The sequence below is a fragment of the Lutjanus erythropterus genome, chromosome 5 (genome assembly GCF_056507025.1).
Source record: "Lutjanus erythropterus isolate fLutEry1 chromosome 5, fLutEry1.hap2, whole genome shotgun sequence".
Lineage (NCBI taxonomy): Eukaryota > Metazoa > Chordata > Actinopteri > Lutjaniformes > Lutjanidae > Lutjanus > Lutjanus erythropterus.
The window spans coordinates 3626096-3635104 of NC_139321.1; positions in this window are offsets into that span (position 1 = coordinate 3626096).

Genomic DNA, 9009 nt, shown 5'->3' on the forward strand with positions numbered 1-9009 from the left:
TGATCAACAGTCGGGCGAAAGTCATTTAATAATCTGCAGTGAAGTCTAATTGGTTGGTTGGTTGCAGTTATTCCAGCAGTACAAGGAGTAAAAATCTAAGTGTATTTATGTAAATCGATGATCACAAAAAAATAACAATACATTTCAAACTCAAAATTTCAACGCAACTTATTTCAATGACTTTACTCAACTTCTGAAATACAGTTTTTGGTGGTTTCTAAAACTCTAAAAAGTAAATTATCTCAGCTAAACATTATTAGAAGGTAATATTCAAAAATCTATTAAGTTAGTTGCCTTGAAATTGTGAATTTCCTCAATTTTTTCATTTTTACAATATAGAACATTGAGACATGAGACATGACATGAGACAAAATAAGTGCATTTAGGTGGAATTAAAAGGCTCTTGTTTTTTTCTTTCAGTTGTAAAACATTTTAAATGCTTTACAAAAGATGTACTGCAGATATAAATCTTACATTTTGCGGAATTTCTTCTACTCCTCTTTTTATTTTTGAGGGGATCCAAATATAATCGTCTGTGACCCACCTGTGGGTCACAACCCAGTCTTTGGGAATGACTGTGATATATTATATTGTACTGACTCATTTAAATATTTACCCTAACATTTATTGATAAATTTACTTCAGGATTTATTTAATAGGCATATTTATTTATTTACTTATGTATTTATTTGATATTAACTAAAATGACATGAGTGCAGAGCAGCACAATGTGAACACAGTCTCACAACTCTGCATCTCTCGGCAGATGGTGTGTGTTTCATTTTCATTTAATTAGTACAATGATTTTAGAAATAAATCATAAAATAAATGTATGAAATCTGATAAATGTCCTCGATAATAATCAAACAAGTCTGAAGTGAACTCACCAGACCGCTGCCCCTCATCTCTGCATGACACACTGAGTTTCTGACCCAGAAAGACATTTTCAACAGAGCAAAACTTTTCTACCTGCTGTCCCAAACTTTCCTGTCACTTTTCCACTTGGCTTCAAATCTCCAGGATCATGACTTCACTGGCTGAGCTGCTACAAAGAGTGTCCACATTTGTTCTTTACGACACTTTACGACTATCTTCAAAGAGTGATGCAGCATGTATTGGCACAAAAAGAGACAAAACTGCCGAAGAATTCAAAAGGTCTGCGGAGTGCTATGAAACTCTGATTGAAAATCACCAAAGGAATTTTGAAACCAGATCTAAAGGCAGAAAGACAGCAGATGATCCTTGCTGTTCACCCTTTCATTTCTGAATCAGATCAGAAGTCCTGTGTGTGACGGCGGATGCAGCAACATCTGAGACAGAAATCCAGTTTGAGCATGGAGGAGCACTGGAATTCTGGAAAACTGCCACAGAGGGAACATCAAACAGGCTGCACTGATGACTGTCAGAGTGTGGGTCAGTTATGTGTGAATTATTATCATTCAAATTTAAATTTAACCTTATCAATAAATGTACAGGATCTGCTTTGAGTGGCCACAACAGAGTACCAGTCAGACTTCCAAAGGATTTGGGGACACAAGGAATACTAGAAGCCTCCTGACTCAAAAGGAACTACAGGAAGGTTAGAAATACTACATATGACTCTTTAAAGCACAACGGTTGTTTGTCTGACTGTTAGACACATGTGACCTCCAGAAGATTCAGGCTAACGTTCAGAACTTTTACTCGTGTACTATTGTAATAAAAGGAACAATAACACGTAGAAAAGCTGATTTCTTGGTGTATCCATCAGTGCAAATCACAGACAATGAAAATGAAAGATGGTTCATAAGCAGCCAGTTGAAATGTTACTGCAGTAAAGAAGTTGAATCAGTACTTTTACTTTTATCTGAGCCTTTTTTTTTTTTTTTTTTACAAAAATGTCTACTGCAGTAAAGCGTGTAATGGTGTATTTTTGGAAGCTCTGGTGATTTGGTGCCTTCAGTTAGAATTGTGGTTTACGTGTAAAATCTTTTTCTGGATTGCTGTTGTAGGAACAGACACCTGAGATTGGACCTGCGTGGTCCGTGGCTCCAACACATCCAGCGTCTGTGAAAGCCTGCAGTGTTTAGTGCTTCCACGTGGGCTTCATCTTTTAGCCCCGGAGGTCCCTGCTTGGTTTTTATCAGCCATAATTCTGAAGCAGCTCCAGGTTGTTCTGCTGAAATTGTCTGCATTTTACAAACACCCCGACAACATGTTTGCAGCACTGTGTGTGTCACCTGGTGATGAAACAGAGGATGTACGAAGAAATTCTATCTTCGACTCTACACCTCCATCATGGAGTCGATCCTCACCTCCTCTATCAACGTCCGGTGCGTCATTCACTCCACTGAAAAGGTGATTTGCTGCACTCTGCCATCCCTTCAGGACCTGGACTCCTCCAGCACCCAGAGGAGGGCAAAAAGATTGTCACCAACTCCTCTCGCCCCGGACACAAACTTTTTCTTCTCCCCCCTCCAGAACAGTTTCCTCTTGAGCTTTGGACAAATCATTCCTATACACATGCTACTTAAATAATTTGCTTCCAGTAATGAAGTACTCTTTTTACGGTGTTCATTTCAGGTCTCATCATACAAACAGCACGTAGAAAACTATTTCAAAACTACAGTTATCTTTTTAAAGTTTTATATTTACTCCCAGGATACTTTACTTGTGGAAACCCAACTGATTCTGTCTGATGCGCATTGAGATCATGACCGGACAAAGAAACCCATTTTCCCTCAATGAAAAAAAAAAGTCTCCTTAAAGCTTGTCACAAACTGGCAAAAACAACAAAAGATGAGATACAGCAGTAAAACTAGGTGTTCCTCAGGCTGCCTTGTGAACTCAAACAACAGAAACAGTCGGCGAGAACAGAAAATGAATGCTTACAGGGAAAGCACCCGTGGTCCAAGCTGTCTCATCGATGCACAGCCACGTTATCCCCCCTCCAGCAGGCCTTTGGTGAGGGAAAAACCAGCAAAGCTCTGTTTCTTTATTTGGTAATTATGTTATAAATATACAAATATCAATTAGATGGCAATCTGCATGAGAGATACAGAGAAAGAAAAACATCGGTTATAATAATTATCCACTTATGATCAGATCCACTCATCTAATTTTATTTGTATAACCCAAAGGGGGACCAGGACCTCAGGTTAAGAACCAGTGGCTGAGGACACTCCTGCAGAATTTTCATCTCTCCTTGTTGAATCAGCTTCATGGTCGTTTCATGCATGTGTTTAATATCACTGCAGATTTATGTCAGTGACACATTTTAAAGACTTACAGGTAAGAATAGCTCTCAGAAGTCATCAGTCAGTTATTAATACAGATTTTTTTCTATTAAAGTAGATGTGTAAGTAAGATGTGTGTGTGTGTGTGTGTGTGTGTGTGCGTGTGTGTGAAAGAGAGAGAGAAGTGGGGGGGGGCAGGTATGAAGCAGCTTTAAACTCTCCTCTGTCTGTCCTGTCTCTTGTGTCTTAATAAGGTAATGTTTGGAGATGGTTCACTGTTTACAGCAGCTGACAGGACCGGGCTATTAGTGATGGCAACCAAGCATGGACACACCCACGCACGCACACGCACACACACACACACATGCATGCATGCACACACACTGACTGACATTAGTCTTCACTAAATGTACAATGAGTCCACATCAGGAGTAAATTTGATATAAATCTCTCCAGTCTTTCCCTCATATGGAGACGAGTCCTGCCCACCGACTGTGTAAACTAACATCTGTTCTTCTGCTACATGCAAAGCACAAGACAAGAACCTTTGAAGGGTTTCTAATGTATGAGGGGTGCGGAGAGCACACAGCAACATCTGATGTATTATCTTTAGAACAAACAGACTCACTGCTGCAGATGGGGTGTGGGCTCTTTGGGCCCTGAACTGTGGCTTCCAGGCAGAGCTTTCTCTCTGGCTCTGAGCTGCTCCCAGCAGCCTCCAGCGATGAGACGTTCTCAGTTTTTAGATGTGTACATTTAGAATCTGGGGCCACGATTGGTCCTGAGATCTTCAAAGATGGTGGAATGAAGGGAGGACTGAATAAAGACATTTCTCGGAGTCGGTGTGCTCCTCATGTACACTGAGGTACGCTCAGTGGTTTTTATATCACACATTCAGAGGACAGTGCTCTGCTCTCTGTCCACAGGTCCCAGACTTTTTAGGCCATACATCTCCTTCAACATCCTGACCAAGGTGATCCACCCTCAATCCCCCACATCAGGGGTCTGCAAAAAAAGCAAAAAAAAATTAAAAAAAAGTCTGTTTCTCTGTTTTCCTTGAATACTTTTTTTTTTTTTAATTTGGCATCCATAGCTTATGGAGACTCAAGAAGACAAGCCACCGTCAAATTGAGAGGAGAAGGCACCGAGCCATAGACACAGGCTATGATGCATATTTTAAATATCTAAAAAATAAATAAATAAATATTTGGTCTATAGGCTACTTATTTTTGCAGTTGGCAAATGCAAGAATCGCTTTACACTGTGAAAAATATAGCTGGTAAAACTTTTTCAAAACTTTGAGTTGGGCTCAAAACTCAACAATCTGTTCCAGTCTCAACTTTTCAACTTTTCTTTTTCGCAGACCTAGAACAATGATGTTCGTTTCCATATAAGTTTTTGCTGAAGTCACAGAGAGCCACTGGAGAGGCCCCCACACCTTCAAAAAAAAAAAGCAACATAGCCTATAGAGTACCGATGTCATGCATGTTCTGGTGAGCCCCATGGGACCTAAATGTTGAAAAAATACAGAAAAAAATCTTTGTTTCTCAAACTGTTCATACCTCACAAAATATTAGGCTCTCCATGCACCACCTTTATGACTGAATACAGCAGCCTGGGTTGAGTCTATTCAGTTACAGTCACTTCATGCAGGAGGCAGTTTAATTCTTGATATGAAGATTATTGATTATTGACTGTTGTCACGGGACACTGTCTCCCTATTGGCTGTACTGCATGGCTGTTAGGCTGGGGGGGTTGCTTTACCTCGTCACACAGTTGGTGACTAGTTGGTTTGAAAGGGTGTGCCAAAGTAAAACGATGGAGAGCAGCTGGGTGAGGATGAAGTGTTGATCGCTGCAACAAGAGGTCGAGTTTCCCCGTTTCCCTGCAAAGTTTCATTTTGTGTTCTTGTTCACAGCCGCCAGAGAGAGAGCTGGCTGACTGACTGGTGTTGGATCAGAGAGGAGACAGGTGGGCTCACACACTTTACCTTTAGTCTGCCAGCCAAACGCTCAGTTTCTCGTGGTTTCATACACGCACAGGTGACCAAGCCCTGGAAGCCCTACAATGAGTGCGTGCCAAGTTTTCTAGGGTTGTGTTGCTGTGACACTGATTCTGGATCATATGCTACATGCATGAATGTGATTATATAGCAGACTGATATTGAAACAAAAATATTACATGAAAAAGAAAACTTATTTTAAATTACATTTCAGTGATCTAAATGCAAATATCTTGTGTAAAGGCAGGTGTATGAAGGAGCGATATTCAAGCACACTGATGGTCCCTGTTTGTGCAGAAATATATCAGTTTGGAACATAACGTAGCTGTGGGTAAGACTCAGTTCAGTAGAGTAGAGAGGAGTAGAAATGGATGGGTGGCCTGTAAGAGGGCCAAAGACTCCACTCTGTATCAGGTGTTTGGAGAGAGACACACTGGATCATGGTGTTTGTACCTGATGAAACAGAGTTAAGGAGTTTTACTAACACAAGACTTTCCTCCTGCAGAGACCTCTGACCTCCAGCTGTGCCCTTTACTCACTTTAAACAACTCATGACATGAACTCCTGACATGATCCTGGGACCGATGCACTCCAAACAGCAGACCAGAGCGTGTTGAGTAGAACAGAAGCTGGTCAGTGTCACAGGAAGGCCAGTGAACAGCAGGAGGCTGTGGCCTGTTTCACTCTGTTTACATTCACTGTCTGATTCACTGGAACACTGTCTGTGTGTGTGTGTGTGTGTGTGTGTGTGTGACAAAGAGACCGAGTGTTACTCCATCTTGCTGTATTCCAACTTGTCAAAGCAGGAAGAGCAGAGATGAGTGCAGGCAGAGTTAGAACAGTGTGTTCAGGTAGATCTGCTGTGTGTCCGCCGTCCTGCTGCTCGTGTCTGCTTCCTGTCAGCTCTGCTCTGCTCTCTAACTTCATCACAAAGAGGCTCAAAGCAAGTCACAACGCCGACGTCTCAGCGGTTTGACCTGCAGGCCCTAAACTACATTTTGACCTATTTATGCATCTAAGGGTTAAGAAGTTCCTTTTTCCACCGAGCTGCATCCAACTTTATGTCTCCTGTAAACCAGTTTGTGGTTGACTGTGAGCAGACTCGATACGCTGAGCCCTCTGTGTGAGGTCATGTCGTATAATGCCTGTACTAACGTTTGATGATTTTCAGTGAGGGTCAGATTGAGAAACAGACGGGCAACGACAGCAGATACACCAAACAAATAATGTAGTCTTGAGAAGATGATCGATCGGTGACGGACAAGTCAACCCCCAAACAGATGGCAGCGAAATGATTGGCTAACAGGGCAGAGATGGTGAGAGCTGATGAAATTAGAGTGATAATTCTAGGCTTCGTTTAGGTTGGAAATATTCAAAGTCTGGGACTAAACACTAGAATAAAGATGGAGGAGATTATGTGAGGGGCTGTGTGTCTGACCAACAGGGCTGCAGATTGTCTGCTGCTAATGTCACAGACTACATTACCTATCAGCCTTTATATATCATGACTGAATGCTCAAGGACCACTCGTGGTTGTGGTGATCGACACTATATAATGGCTGGTAGGGGCTGCTGGTCAACAACTGCTAGGCTAAAAACATGGATGTTAGTAGGGTTAGGCGATCGGACAAATACATCGCCAGCTGATCTTTTTTTTTGGCCGATTTCTGAGGTGATATTTGTCATTTATTTTGCAAATGTAACAGCCTGCAAGATATCAATAATCACTGACGATGGTCGGTTGGAAAATTAACACATAGCCCAACCCTAGATGTTTCATGTAATTAAATTACAAAATAAGTGCAACTGTAATCAGTATGTAGTCAGTTATTCTTTTGACTGATCAGACAGCCTGTTCCTGCTGTTTGTGACTCAATAACCTCCACTTTGTTCACCAACTGTTCATGAATAATGATTCAGTTGTCTGCCATTAACTGATTAATCTTCATGTCTTGCGACCACCTTCCTTTAAAACAACTGTCAGAATGCAATTTTTATGGCAATATTAGGATCTAATAATAAATTCCATGGTCAAAGGTAGAAGATGAGAGATGAAGACGTAAAAAAAAAAAAAAAAAAAAAGAGAACTTAAGTTATTTTCCGTTATTTTATTTTTCAGTATGTGAAATAGTCTTCTTTCCTTATAAACATATAAACACCATGGAAGCATATTGTCCTCCATGACATCTGTACAGTTGTCGATACACAAACAGAAGGCCGGACTCGACACGTCCAGTCCATTCAACCTGCAAACACAATTTAACATTCACTGTTAGTTACTGATGTTGTTCATTGTTCTCAAAAACAAATCCTGAACTGGGAACAGTCAGTTCTATCCACTGCTCTGCAGTCCTACATGACAGAGCTGACCATACGATGACCAATGAAATCCTTCAGAAGCAAAACCAATCATCTCATTCCTTCAAGAAGCTACAGGAAAACACAATCCATACCATTTTGGGCAAGTAATCCTTGGCAATGACGATAAATAAAAAAAAAAATAATTAAAAAATGAAGTCTAATTTCTCAAGGCTTTAAATCATGTGATGGTTCAGTGGTTGTTGCATCTCCTTTTAGACAAATGGGGTTAAGGGCTGACCCAGGAATACTTGTCGTAATACACACACAATTTCAACCTCGCAGTCTGACTTTGACCCATGACGGCGTCACGCAGACGTGGAGAAGGAGAAGACTTTGAGAAGCACCAGGAGACAGACTGAGCACTCAGCTGCTGTAAGCAAAGAGGAGTTCTTTGATCAAAGCAGACTCCGACTACAGTTAAACATTGTCGTTCTGTCAGTTTCCTTCTTTGTGTATTGCAGCGTTTCTGTCTTTGCTGAATTGTTCAAATTTCTACACTGTGAGAAGTTTTTGTCAGATTATCGTCAGTTGCAACCTAGTGAGACAAACAGTATGAACTCATGTCTGACAACACCAACCCGTCCAGCTTTTACAGTCCCTGTGGGTCAGAGTCAGAGCAGAGCCACATGGAAATGGAAACATGGAAAAGTCTGAGGGGAAAAGTCTAAATACTGACAAGGTAAGAATTCTGCATTTATTTCCTGAAAATTCAGCCTCGTCTCAAAACTCAAATTTTTCCACACAGTCCTGGTTCTCGCCTTTTTTTTTTTTTAACTCACCATGGATCAAAAACAAACAACAAAATAAACAAGACAAGAAAAAGAACTTAAGCTGCAGTATCCACATGACCAACCAGCAAGATGTTAACTGGCAACATCATACATATGCTGTACTTGTACTTTGTGTTCTTTCGTGTATTCTTGGACACGTCTGACCTGGACTGAACCAGAAGGATTCTTGTTTGATCGTAGACCCTTTTACAACCACGTCACTGAAAAAGCGGCTTGCAACAGAACTATCAGTCAGAAGGATGCGATCAAAACGGCTCATGTTTGCAGCGCCCACTGACAAGTTGTTGTGGTTCGCCATACTTCTGTTGCATGCACAGCTTGCTCATTGTTAACAAACTGTAAAAGGGTCTAAAGGGAAAGGTCACAACTGGCCAACTGCAACAAAGCCAGTGTTGTAGAACTCTGCAGCAGTTCTGCCATTTAAAAAAATATCCAAAGGGAAATTAAATTAAATTAAAAAGCATTATTTTCTGTGACATTTCTGTCTAAGGCCATTTCTATTTGTGATGGTCAGGAGTAGAGCAGAGGTAGGCAGACAGTGGCAGTGGACAGATGGAAAAATGGGGTGAGAACACAGATGTTTCTCTGCTGTGTCCTCGGAGCTAGCATGATGGACGAGAAAAGCAGCTGAAAACACAAG